The sequence below is a fragment of the Psammomys obesus genome, unplaced genomic scaffold (assembly GCF_907164565.1).
Source record: "Psammomys obesus unplaced genomic scaffold, mPsaObe1.curated_primary_1811, whole genome shotgun sequence".
Lineage (NCBI taxonomy): Eukaryota > Metazoa > Chordata > Mammalia > Rodentia > Muridae > Psammomys > Psammomys obesus.
This window is the reverse complement of record NW_026594428.1, coordinates 14,556,647-14,568,824: the sequence shown is the minus strand read 5'-3', so window position 1 is coordinate 14,568,824 and position 12,178 is coordinate 14,556,647.

Here is a 12,178-nt window from a genome sequence, read left to right as displayed (position 1 = left end):
AGAAGAAGAAGAAGAAGAAGAAGAAGAAGAAGAAGAAGAAGAAGAAGTAGAAGAAGAAGAAGAAGAAGAAGAAAACGGATGCTAGAAAAGGCATTTAAAAAGCCTTGAAAGAATCCTTCATTGAAAACTATAAAATGTTATGGATAACTCCTAAAGGTACTAAGTAAGTGGAAGCAAACACCATGATTATGGAATTGGACAGTTCAATATTATAACATGTCAAGACTCTTCCAGATTCAATATAACTACAATTAAAATCCTCAGAGAGTTTGTGTGTTTGTGTGTGTGTGCTTACAGAAACAGTTCAAGACAACATGAATGGACTTGGGATACAGGAAAGCAGATGAAATGTTACTTTTAAAATTGAAAAGTAATCCATCTGTCCGACTAACTGGGGAACAAACAGAAGCTCATGGCATTGTGGGATCTGCTCCCTAAGGACTGGTAACATGTATATCATACAGTGGTAGCTTATGGAAAAGTTGACTGTTACCTTCTTGTCCATCCCATTACCCTCGCCACTTGCCTTGTTTTCTCTTTCACTGCTTAAAATACAATCCCCAACCCATAGCCTCAATGGGGACCTGGTTGTTTCTTAGCTGGCTTATTCATTCTTGCCATTTTCTTCCTTTCAGGCACAGCAGAGACCAGATTCCTAGGCCAGTGAATGACTGCAGAAACTCAGTCATCAATGGGAAAATAATAAAAAAATGTAGTGAACTACGTAAGACCCACAACAGCCTACACAAAAGCACATATACGTGTAGAGATAATAGGCATTAACTGAGTCATACTCAAATGAAAGCCATCGTATTTGGGTCTTCTCATTACTTCTTATCTCATTTCTGGCCTAGTATTTCTGTTCATGCATAGCTACAATGAACAAAGAAATTTAAAAAAAAAAATTTTTTTTTTTTTTTTTACATGTCTGAAGGTTTACATGCACCATGAAGCTGAAGACAACCTCAGGTGTCACCCTCAGGAACGCTGTCCAGCTCCTCTGACACAGGGTCTCCTATTGGCCCAAGGCTCTCTGGTTAAGGAGCCCCAGGGATCTTCCTGTCTCTGCTTCCATGGAACTAAGTGCTGGGTTAGAAATACTTGCCAACACACTCACCATTTTTGTGCATGGATTTTGAGCACGGACCTTGGGTCCTTGTGTTCATGAGACAGAAACTCTGCTGCCTAAGCTTTTCTCCTTGGCCTCAATAAAAACACATTTCAGCCTGAAATAAAAGGACCAAAACCTCAGAGTGCCAGCTGCATCCCACTGGCTCAGACTCTGCATTTCAACCAGATCCACAGGTTGTGTTTGTGCTCATTAACATCTGAGGAAGGCACAGAGTAGGTGGAAGGCCAAGGCATCTGTGTTTATAGTGATCTATCATCCCTTAGTCTAGTTCATAAGCTCCGGGGGTCCGACCACTGTCATCAAAAGCATAGAGACAAACATGAAATCTTTTAACTTCACAGTTCTGGGTCTTATAGTGATGAGGACAAGAGTGGACACACCAGTCACCCCCAGAGTACACACCCCAAGATCGCTAGTGCAGATTTTCAAAATGGTTAGGAATAAAAATCAAAGTTTGTGGAAGCCGCAGTGAGGCAAAGCCACATGGGCCTGTAGCCACTTTCTCTTTGTGCTGTCCCTTGAAGCCGTATCTCCTCAGAGGAGGTAAACACTCCATGCTTTGTTAGTGTTCAGTGATAAACACAGCAGAACTCTTGTGCACAGTACATCAAATAATGTTCTCCAAGAGGAAAGCATTTTTAATCCACAGATTACAGAGCAACTTGGAAGCAAACTGAAGCCTTTGGCCAGGAATAAGACTCTTGGGAAATCTGTCTCTTGAATGTACAGCCAGCCAAGGCCTTGTCGTGAATAAATAAGACGCCGGCCTCCATGCCCCCAAACACAGCTGTGTCCATTCTTGATTGAACTGATGATAAAACTGCCTTGAAATCACTGGTGCATAATAATATTTAACTGCTCTGCTAGACCCCTGCTCAGATGTGGCCAACTGGCAGCTCAGTCTCCATGTAGATCTCTGATTGGGGGGAGCAGGGGCTGCCTCTAAAGGAACTCAGTTGACTGCTCTCTGATCACTCACCCCTGATGATGCAGCCTTGCCAGGCCATGGAGGAAGAGGATCCAAGCAATCCTGATGAGACTTAACAAGCTATGAACAGATAGCAATAGCGGAGAACTCCCCCTCTCAGTGGACCAGGGGAAGGGGATGAAGGGAAGAGGAAGGGAGAGTGGGACTGAGGGAGTTGAGGGAGGGGTTTCAATTGGGATAGACAATGAATAAATCGTGAAGAAAAAATAAAAATTATAAAAAAATGTAACTGCACTACTCATTAATTTGTATTTTCACAGTCAATCCGTAGTTTCAAGTAGGATAGAAGTGATATTGAGCTTCATGCTCTCATTTAGACAGAACTTCTACCAGTAGTGGGTGTAATTTGGTGAGGGATGTTAGGAGGAAGTTAAGAGTTAAGACACTGGGAAAGAGGGACTAGGATGCCAATGGGCCAGCACTGAAGCTGTACTTCTGTGATAGAAAACATGCCTATCATATATGTACCTCGGGGTTCTGTTCAAAGCACACTACCACAGGGATGGGGGTGGGAGATGGTGTTCCTGGGGGTGGCATCAGGGTTCTTGTTAGTGCCAACAGGTGCTTCCCAGGGAGGGGTGGATAAGAGCAAATGGGCAAATGGCATCTTCTGGGCTTCATATCAAGGTAACTACTTCACTCCTATTTGCATGAGGGTTTTCTTGTTTTGTCACCCTTTAAGTATGTGTGCATGCATGTGTGTGCACGTGTCGTGTGTGTACATATTTATGTGGCTGTGTGCATGTGTGCCTTCGATTGATACTGGCGTTTTCTTCCAGTTCTCCCCTTTATTTTTAATTTATTATTTATTACAATTTATTCACTTTGTATCCTGGCTGTGGCCCCCTCCCTTGTCTCCTCCCAACTCCACCCTCCCTCCCTCTTCTCCGCCTATGCCCCTCTGGGAGTCCACTTGGGAGTCCACTGATATGAAAGGTCCTCCCCCCCTTCCATCTGACCCTAGCCTATCAGGTCACATCAGGAGTGGCTACATAGTCTTCCTCTGTAGCCTGGCAAGGCTGTACCCCCCAGGGGGAGGTGATCAGAGAGCCAGCCATTGAGTTCATGCCAGAGACAGCCCCTGCTCCCCTTTTGAGGAAAGACCTCTCACTGAAACAACCACTGTGGGCTCTATCAGTGAGCTCTAGGGATCTGCCTGTTTCTGCAGTCCTAGCACTAGGAATATAGACCTATACCTCTTTGCCCAACTTTTAGATGGGCACTGGGGATCTGATTCAGGTTCTGATTTTTGCATAGCAAACACTTTCCTGACTGAGCCATCTCCTTTGTCCCAAGGTCTCCAGATTTTTTTTGTCCTGGGAAATCCTTCCCTACAGGGTAAGCATAGAAAAGCCGCTGCTTTCTTACATGGCTGCAGAGAAATGGGCAGCAGGCATGCACACCAACACTGGTTCCTGCTCAGCAGTACTCTTGCTTTCTGGGTCTGCAATCAATCATGCATAGCCACCACTGTCTGCCGGACAGGCTGGGAGAAGAAGAGTAGGCGCAGGTGAGTGATCACCTCCAAAACAAAGACCCTTGGTACTAAGAAAAAGCTCTTCATTGAGAATGGTGTTTTTTGAAAACCTGCTTTTCCGTGGAAGACGTATTTGTGAAAACATTCTTGGAAATATTTCCTGGATCTGATGCAAGGTGTTCAGTGAAATATGTACATACCATCATTAGCTGGAACTCAGTTCTTTTCATTTCTTGTTAACACTGAAAAAGAAACCCAAAACATGACCCACACGTGCCCTGCAGGTGGCGCTCATCAATTCAGGTCAAGAGCCATTTACTAAGGAACAGCAGGAGCTCATGCCCTACTTCTCAAGTCTCAGGCCTGCAGTTCTCAGTCTCAGTGAAGGCCACCCTGGTGGGATGAGTCACCTAGCTCTCAGATGAGGAACAAGGCGATGGGGACTTCAAGCCACAGCAGCCTCAGAAACCTGCAGAAGTTTCAGCTTCCAGACCTGCAGATGACCTTGCCTGTGAGGCCTCCTCACGTCAGTGATTCCAGGAGCCCTTCTCTGTCTGTGTGTGCAGTTCTTGTCTACAAAGTGATGTTCTCCTCTCCTCCTCCTCCTCCTCCTCCTCCCCCTCCTCCCCCTCCTCCTCCTCCTCCTCTCCTCCTCCTCCTTCATAATGGTGTCTCTGTCTTGACTACACACATCCTCTCTGCGCATTCCTGACACTCCAGCCTCACCCTCCTGAGGTTGCTTACATGGAAGAGAGGGGTAAAGATGGGGAATGTAAAGAAAGTGCCCATCGTTTTAAAATTCAGCTGAAACATCCATCTCCATAGCCTCAAGCATGCAGCCTTGTCCATATTCCTACTGTCAATCTAACAAGATGGAAGTCTTTTTTTTCCAGTTGTTGTTTTGTTTTGTTAAATAATAATTTCTCCATAAGCATGGAAACCAGGCAAAGTATCTTTAGCCTCAGTATGTTCCAGGATTCCTCCTTCCATCACAGGAGGGGTGGATGGGGTGGGAGCCAGTGACAGACATACAAAGAAGAGAGCATGAGGGGAAAGAGGAGAGAAATGGAGATTAATCATGATAGTTTAAACATGAGATCAAGCCATGTCTAAAAGCATGCAAGCCAGAGGTGTTTATCACAGGAGCCAATGATCCTTTTTCCATTTATGGCAGACTGAGTTGTATCTTTCTCACTCTATCACTAACCATTGAAAAAATGTGAAGAGTTTGTCCACCTATTCATTCATTCATTCATTCATTCATTCATTCATTCATTCATCCAACCACCCACAAATGACTACTCACTGGGTTTTTCAATGGGTTCTATGATAGATTAGACTAGAGTTCTGATGGCAGCCAATGTGAAAAAGGCCAACTATATGTCCTGTCAGGACCCTCTTTAGTATATTCCAGATCATGTGGGTTTGCTGGACCATTGCCTCCCTAACATTGTACAGAAAATGAATTCCCCATTGCCCTGTCTCTTATCCTTTAAGCACTTACTCATCCACAGGGACAGAGGGTCTGACCTTGGATGTCAGGTTTCTTGGCTTCATACCTGCATTCTGTAGGCTACAATGGCACGGGAAACCATGTGCCTCCCTCCTGTCGCTTGCAAGCTGCTAAACTGGTGCGAGAATGCCTGGCTGCATAGCTAGGAACTTGGTGTCCCTATTTGCAGACATCTGCAGATGGTGATGTTATGTCTGTATGATGTGACAAGCCTTCACAGTCCCTGGCAGTTGTTCTCTGTGCTAGAAGTTAAGCAAGGACACTTAGGAGGTCTAGAAATCACCTACAAGCTCCCCACTCAGCCTCTCAAAGAAGAAACCCAGCAGACACCCTTAGGTGATCATTTCTCAGTTTCCTGCCACTTGCCAGAAGGCTAAGGATGAAGAATATTCTGGAAAGTCTGGAGAGCACACTGTCCTGTTTAACCTCTAATGGGACAGGAGTCTGGAGCAGCCTGAGCCAGAATGCTGACAGCTGTTGAAGGGGAAAGATCTGGATCCACTGGTTTCCTCTTCCCGCTTGAGCGTATGTGGTGCGTGTTGCAATTCCACTCTTTGTTGGGAGAAGTTGGGTGACAGAGGGTCATATGGCACTTGTGGCTGATCCTTGCAGAGAATGAGGACTCTGCAGTACTAGGATTCTGGCCAAGGGAGGGCTCAGAATGGCTGGCTGCTTGTATTTGATTGCTCTGTCTGAACTTCACACAAAGCTGTCCTGTTACCACAGGAGAGAGTTGCAGAAACACAATAGTTCAGGGCTCCAGTCACACTTGCCAATTCTCTCAACCAGGAAACTTTCTATTCTTGTGATATACTAAACAAAGAAGCTGGTTTTGAAATGCCCACTAATGAAATTCCTCCTGTTCATCAGAAATGGACGCTCCTTCTTCCTCTGTCTTCCTCCTCTTCTTTCTTCCTTCACTTCCTCGTCTTTTTTCCCCATCTTCTTTCTCTCACGCTCCTGTTACTCCTCCTCATCTTCCGCCTCTTCCACCCCCCTATGACTTCTCCTCTTTTCTCCTCCTTTCCTCCTCCTGCCACCATATATCTCCTGTCATGACTATGATATCCTGGAACTGAAAGCCAAAGTAAACCCCTTCCTTCTGCTGCTGTTGTCAGTTTTTGTCATTAGTTGTAGAAGAACAGCAACTAATGCTCTACCAAACAGTTCATGCATAAATATATTTAATTTTTTGCATAAAATTTCTTTCAGATGAGTTTAAGATATAAATGCACCTTTAATACCAACACTCTGGAGGCAGAGGCAGGTGGGATCTCTGAGTTTGGGGCCAGCCTGATCTACAGAATGAGTTCCAGGATAGCCAGGGCTACACAGAGAAACACTGTCTCCAAAAATAAAACAACAATGGAAAGGTATAAGTACATCTCTTATTGAGTTTCATCTTCAGAAAGCTCATTGAACTGTGCAACCACATCAAAATAAAACAGATTCTGAAATTACTTCTGGTCTGAAGAGTCTTTAGGTATTCAACCTAAACAGAGGCCTAGGGCATCATAGAAGCAACATTGAATTTAGGGATATCCTTTTCCAGCCTCTGGGAAAAGTAGTTCGCTTCCCCACCCCTTACTTTCAAGACATCTCATAAAGCTGCTTACTTCATTTCAGACAGAACATGGCAACCATAGTTCGATTCTCCATGCTTAGAGAGTCTATGACTTTCAAAAGAAATGAAAATCTTTCTCTTTAGTGCTGGCAATTGAAGCCAGGGCCTTCCTTATACATGTTTGGCAAGAACTGTACTGCTGAGCTGTCTCACTGGCCCCTAAAACACACCTCATTTGAAGTCAAGGAGGTTGGCAATTTCATTTTTGGTCACTTCCTGATACCAGGTATATTCTGTTCAATATTTTTGAGCTCAAGGAAAACTGAAATGGTAAGTGGCAGATGAATGAGGACCTCAGAATCTGAGTCATTGCTACCAGCTCAGAAAGTTGCCTCTACAGTAACAGAAGTATTGGGAGAGAGGCTTATTTTACTTTTTATCTTCCCACCTGCCTGAGGCCTCAAGGGAAGGCTTGATCCCTGACATCAAGGAAGCTGTGGCCAGAATTCTAAATACTGTTCCAGAGAAAACCCTGAAATTGGGGAATCTACAGACAAAACTTGAGAAGCAGCTAAGTGTTACTATCCTTAAAGAGAATCAACAAGGCCAGGAACCACAGTACAATGCAGGGCGAAGTCTTAAGAGGGGTCAAGCTGATCTGGGAAGTCCTTGGAGGTGGTGCATGGGTAGGTGACGGTAACAGACAGCATTCTTGGCTGACTTGGGCTTTGCGAGGGAAGGGACTGAGAAACGGCTGTGCTTCCCAGATGGAAACAGATGCATGGAGTGCACAGGTCCTGAGGTGACAAACTAATGAGTCATTGTCTGATCACCCACGAGGCACCCCTCCTGTGGGACGTTAAACTGCCAGGCACTTATCTGACCCGTGTCTGGGACATGCCTGCCCCGACATCATTCTGGTGCCGGGAGTCCAGCCTTCTTCCCACCAGCATGTCTGGTTCTTTAGGTGGAAGTTAAAAGTCTAACACACTATCGCCATAGTACCAAGTTAAAAGACTCTTATTTACTGAACCTGGACAAAGAGGGTGTAATGAGTCCAGAGGTCAGGGCTGCACCCAAGGTCATGGAGAAGCAAGAAAGGGGCCAGGCAGTGAGAGTGCGAGGTAGCATCCAGCAAGCAGTACTATCAGGGAGCAGGAGGGGTCGCTTTACGTCCTTGAGTGGGGTTGAAGGATGGGAAGGCAAGAAGTCAGCCTGTAGGTGATGAGACTGGGTGTCTTGGGGCACTGAGTGAATGTGAGACAGAGCTGGAAGGGGTGAGCCCTGCAGATAGCATGAGGAAACTCAATCTCTGCTTACCATGGATGCCGAGACAACCTTCACTGCACCAGGATACAGGACAGTACCTTGGAGACCAGGTGGCAAAAGTGGTAGACATGTTGCTGGAGCCGCACAGTATTGCTTTTTTCAACTCATGACAGCTTTCAAGGTATTTTATGATTTATTTATGATAATGTGTGTGCTTGTGTGTGTGTGAGCATGCTCTTGTGGACGCCAAGGACACTTAATGGGAGTCGTTTCTCTCCTTCCAAATGGGTCATGGTGATCCAACTTGGGTCATCAGGTTCGGCAGCAGGCGCCTTTACTGCCTGGGTCATCTCGCTGGCACCTTGCAGCAGCTTTTGTGAGCAGGACTATAGTGAGCAGGACTATAAAGACCCCATCTCTGCATAGGAGAGAAAATACATAGTATTTGTCTTCCTGACAAAAACCTTCCAGATTTTAATACACTTTATGTAATAATTTCCAGTTCCATCTGTTTTTCCTGACAATGTTATAATTTAATTTTGTTTTGTGGCTAACTAAAATTCCATTGTGTATATATGCCACATTTAGAGTTTTTGTTGTTGTTGTTTTGTTTTTACATTTCTGTATATGTGGAGGGGGTCATAAGACTAGAAAGGGGAAAAGAATATCTTAGAAGAGGAGAGATATAAAATAGACGGTTATAGGATGCAGGTGAGATAAAACAAGGGGGTACCATTTTGGAAGGAAGGAAACCCACAGAAGGGAGTCAGAGGGGCATGAGAGGACAAACAACAAGAGTGAATTATGAAAATGCCATAATGAAACCCATTACTTTATATGATAAATTTGTAATTAAATTATTCTTAAGGATGGGGAAACCTATAGCTCCCTCTTCGACCAAAGTTGGGCAGATGTGGCTGCAGTAACCTCATAAAATGGATGTTCCTGGGGCTGGGGAGACAGCTCGGTGTTTAAGAGCACGTGTTGCTCTTGTAGATGACCTGGGTTTGGTTCCTGGCATCTACTTGGTGATTCACAGCCTTCTTATGACCTCTGAGGGCACCGTGCACACGGGTGCTATACATGTGTATAGGCAAAGGACACATACATATAAGATAAAATAAATAAATCTTTTTTAAAAGTTTAAAACGGGAGTTTCTAAACTCCAGGCTTCTCAATTGTGTTATGGCTGTTCACATCGCCCAGCTCAACGTCATCCCACAAGACTGAGAGGAGCTGACATGAACACATTTACCTCTCCTCAAGTGACTAGCAAAGCCCCATCATGTCTTCTACCATCACCCATGAAACCATGACAACCAACTTGCTGGCTTGGAAGTGGCAGAAAATTCAGACCCTTTGCAGTTCCTGATGTGCACATGTACTGGTATATTTTAATTTTCCTTTCCTCGATGATAAAATATACTGACAGAAGCAACTTAAGGGAGAAAGGTTTGTGGCCCATCACTGCACAAAAGTCAAGAAGGACCTTGAATCAGCTGGTCACATTGTGTTCACAATCAGGAACCAGAGAGTGTTGGATTCATGCTGCTCAATGCCTTTCTCTACCTCAGTGTCTGTGGAATGTGATACCCACAGTGGGTGGGTCTCCCCACCTAATTAGTCTAATGAAGATAACCTCACAGGCATGCTCAGAGACTCAGCTCCCAAATGATTCTAGAATCTGTCAAGTTCACAATTAAAACCAACCGTCACATTTCATGTATAATAGCATAAAGAATGACTAGTAGAATTCTGTGATGATTATGAACGTGAATCCTAGCAGGTCACTAAATTTATAATAATGATGAGCATGTCACTCATAGTAACTACCGGTTTGTTATTAGTGTGACCTATGTCTAATCTATTTAAGCACTTCTGGGAAACTGATACATACTTCACTCATGTCACCTCACTGTGTTTTCACAAGAACACTTTGAAGTAGAAGCTGTCATCACTGTCAGATGAAGCCGCCGATGAAGCTGAGGTGTACTGCTGGGCTAATAAAGTCTGATGAAAGCTGTACTGATCTGAGAGAAAGGATGACTACAAGCTCTGGGAAGTAGCTCAGTGGGTAAGAGTTCTTGCTATGCAAGCATGAAGACTCTGGTATGAATCCCCAGCACCCACGTGAAAAGCTAGGTATGGTTGCACGTGCCTGTAACCCCCGCACAAGAATTAGAGACAGACAGATCCCAGGAGCTTGTGACCAGCCACTCAGCTGAAACAGCTTTCAATGAGATGCTCTGAAGGGAAGAGAGTGGAGTAAAATCCAGATGACTCCCGATGTCTTCCTGTGGCCTTTTCGTGCATGTACATGGAAGTAAACACACACATACATAACACATACAGCCAAGAGCAATTACCAGTGATCTTCTCTCCTCCACCATTTAATCAATAATTATCTCGGGGTTGTTAGGAACCCTGACCTGGAAAGCAGAGGAGAAACCTAAAGGAGAGTGTTGGGATCTGCCATTTACTGAATGCTGTGTCCCAGAGCCATGTGTTGAGCCTCATCACCGAGGTGGTGTAGGTGAGGCTAGGGGGAAGTAATTAAGACATGTAGGTAGAGCCACATGCGCAGAAAATGCCACCCCAGAGGATTCCCTTGCCCCACTTGCCAAATGAGAATGGCAAACACACAGCTGTGAACCAGAAAGCAACATACACATGCCAGAATCTGCTGACACCTTGACCTTAGATTTTCCAGCTTCCAGAACAGTGGGAAATGAGTTTTCTCAGCCATCCAGTGTGTGGTTTTTTAAAAGAGCAGCCAGAGGGACTAAAGTAGTACCATACAAGCAAACATTGTTGCTAGAAAAGTTGAGCGAAGTGGGGAAGGGAGAAAAAAGGAGGGAGAAGGAGGAAGGATGAAAGAGGAGAAGAAAGGAGAAGGGAGAAGAGGAGGAGGAAAAATCAAGGTGCTCAGGGGGCAGGGTGGGAGGCACTTGAGTTCCTTTTTCCCTTTCCCTCTCTGCCTGCCTGCCTTCGTGAGTGGAAAGTCCCTGTGACACTCCCGTTCTAAACACAGAGAAATTTTGTGTGTCTCCAGCTCCCCTGAGACTGCAAACAGCAAATTACAGAAGTTGTGCATCTGCCTCTGATAAGCTACACTCAAGAGAATTCCCCCTCCTAAATCCTCAAACTGCGGTTTTCAGGCTGAACCGTCATGTGAGGCTCTGTGGGAGCCTTGTGGCTGACAGGCTTTGGGAGGAAGAATCTCAAACAGGAAGGCTGCTTCTGAATGTGCTTTCTGAGTCCCAACGGGGTTCCTCTGTGAAGGCCTGTTGATTGTAGGAAGCCCTTCAGGAGGTGGGGTGAGGAGCGACCAGGCAAGCAGTGCCATTTGCCAACAAAAGCCTCAGAGTGGTACCAAGCCCCAAGCTGAAGTTCTCTGGTCACCAACAGCTGCTTGAAAAAGAAGATAAACCAAAACAAAATTGCACCCTCAGCTATAAGGATCTTTCCAAAGGAGGACATGCTAGTATTTATTCCACACTTTGATTCATTCTTCCAACTGCTGTTGAAATGTTTTGTAAGTCTGCCTCGAGGTGAACCAGTTGCAGCCCCGAGCATGATGTGGTTAGGGCAGTTCCTCTCTGGTTTCCTGTTGGCCGTTCAGGGCGACATTTCCTCTGTACGGGCCCACCAGCCCCTTACCACATGATGAGCCAGCCTGCCGTGTTCCTTCCTCCTTGCTTTATGTCTTCTGGTCAGGGTAATCAGGGCTCTCCCCTACCCTACAGGACTAGGGCTCTTTGCCCAAGCTCCTCTGCTTGCAAACACAGATGGTTCAAACCAAAGCAATAGTGTCCCACATGCAGAGAGTCACACACAAAGCGTGAATTCTGCAGAGCAGAATCTGAAATGGGTGGGGACAGGCCTAACTGCAAGTAGGTGTTCATGCTGCCCACTTGAGAAGGAAAATCATGTGACGCTTTGTTGGAAAAACTGTCTTCATCCATGTTTGAGAATGCCTATGTCACGGAGGGAGGCTGGTCCTCCTCCCTTTGTGCCCCCAGCTGGCTGAGACTGTGTTCACAAGTGTGTGAACTTAGAGCCACTGGTCTTTACAAGACCCAGGAAAGAACGGTCCTAACTTATTGTATCTTCCATTCTTTTGCAGAGATGAGTATGAAATGTAGGAAGGTAGATAAGAGTAAAGGTGTCAATGAATGGCATGGACTCCAAAGGGACTCCATACTTGCTTCGTATCGTGTGACTTTGACTGAAAT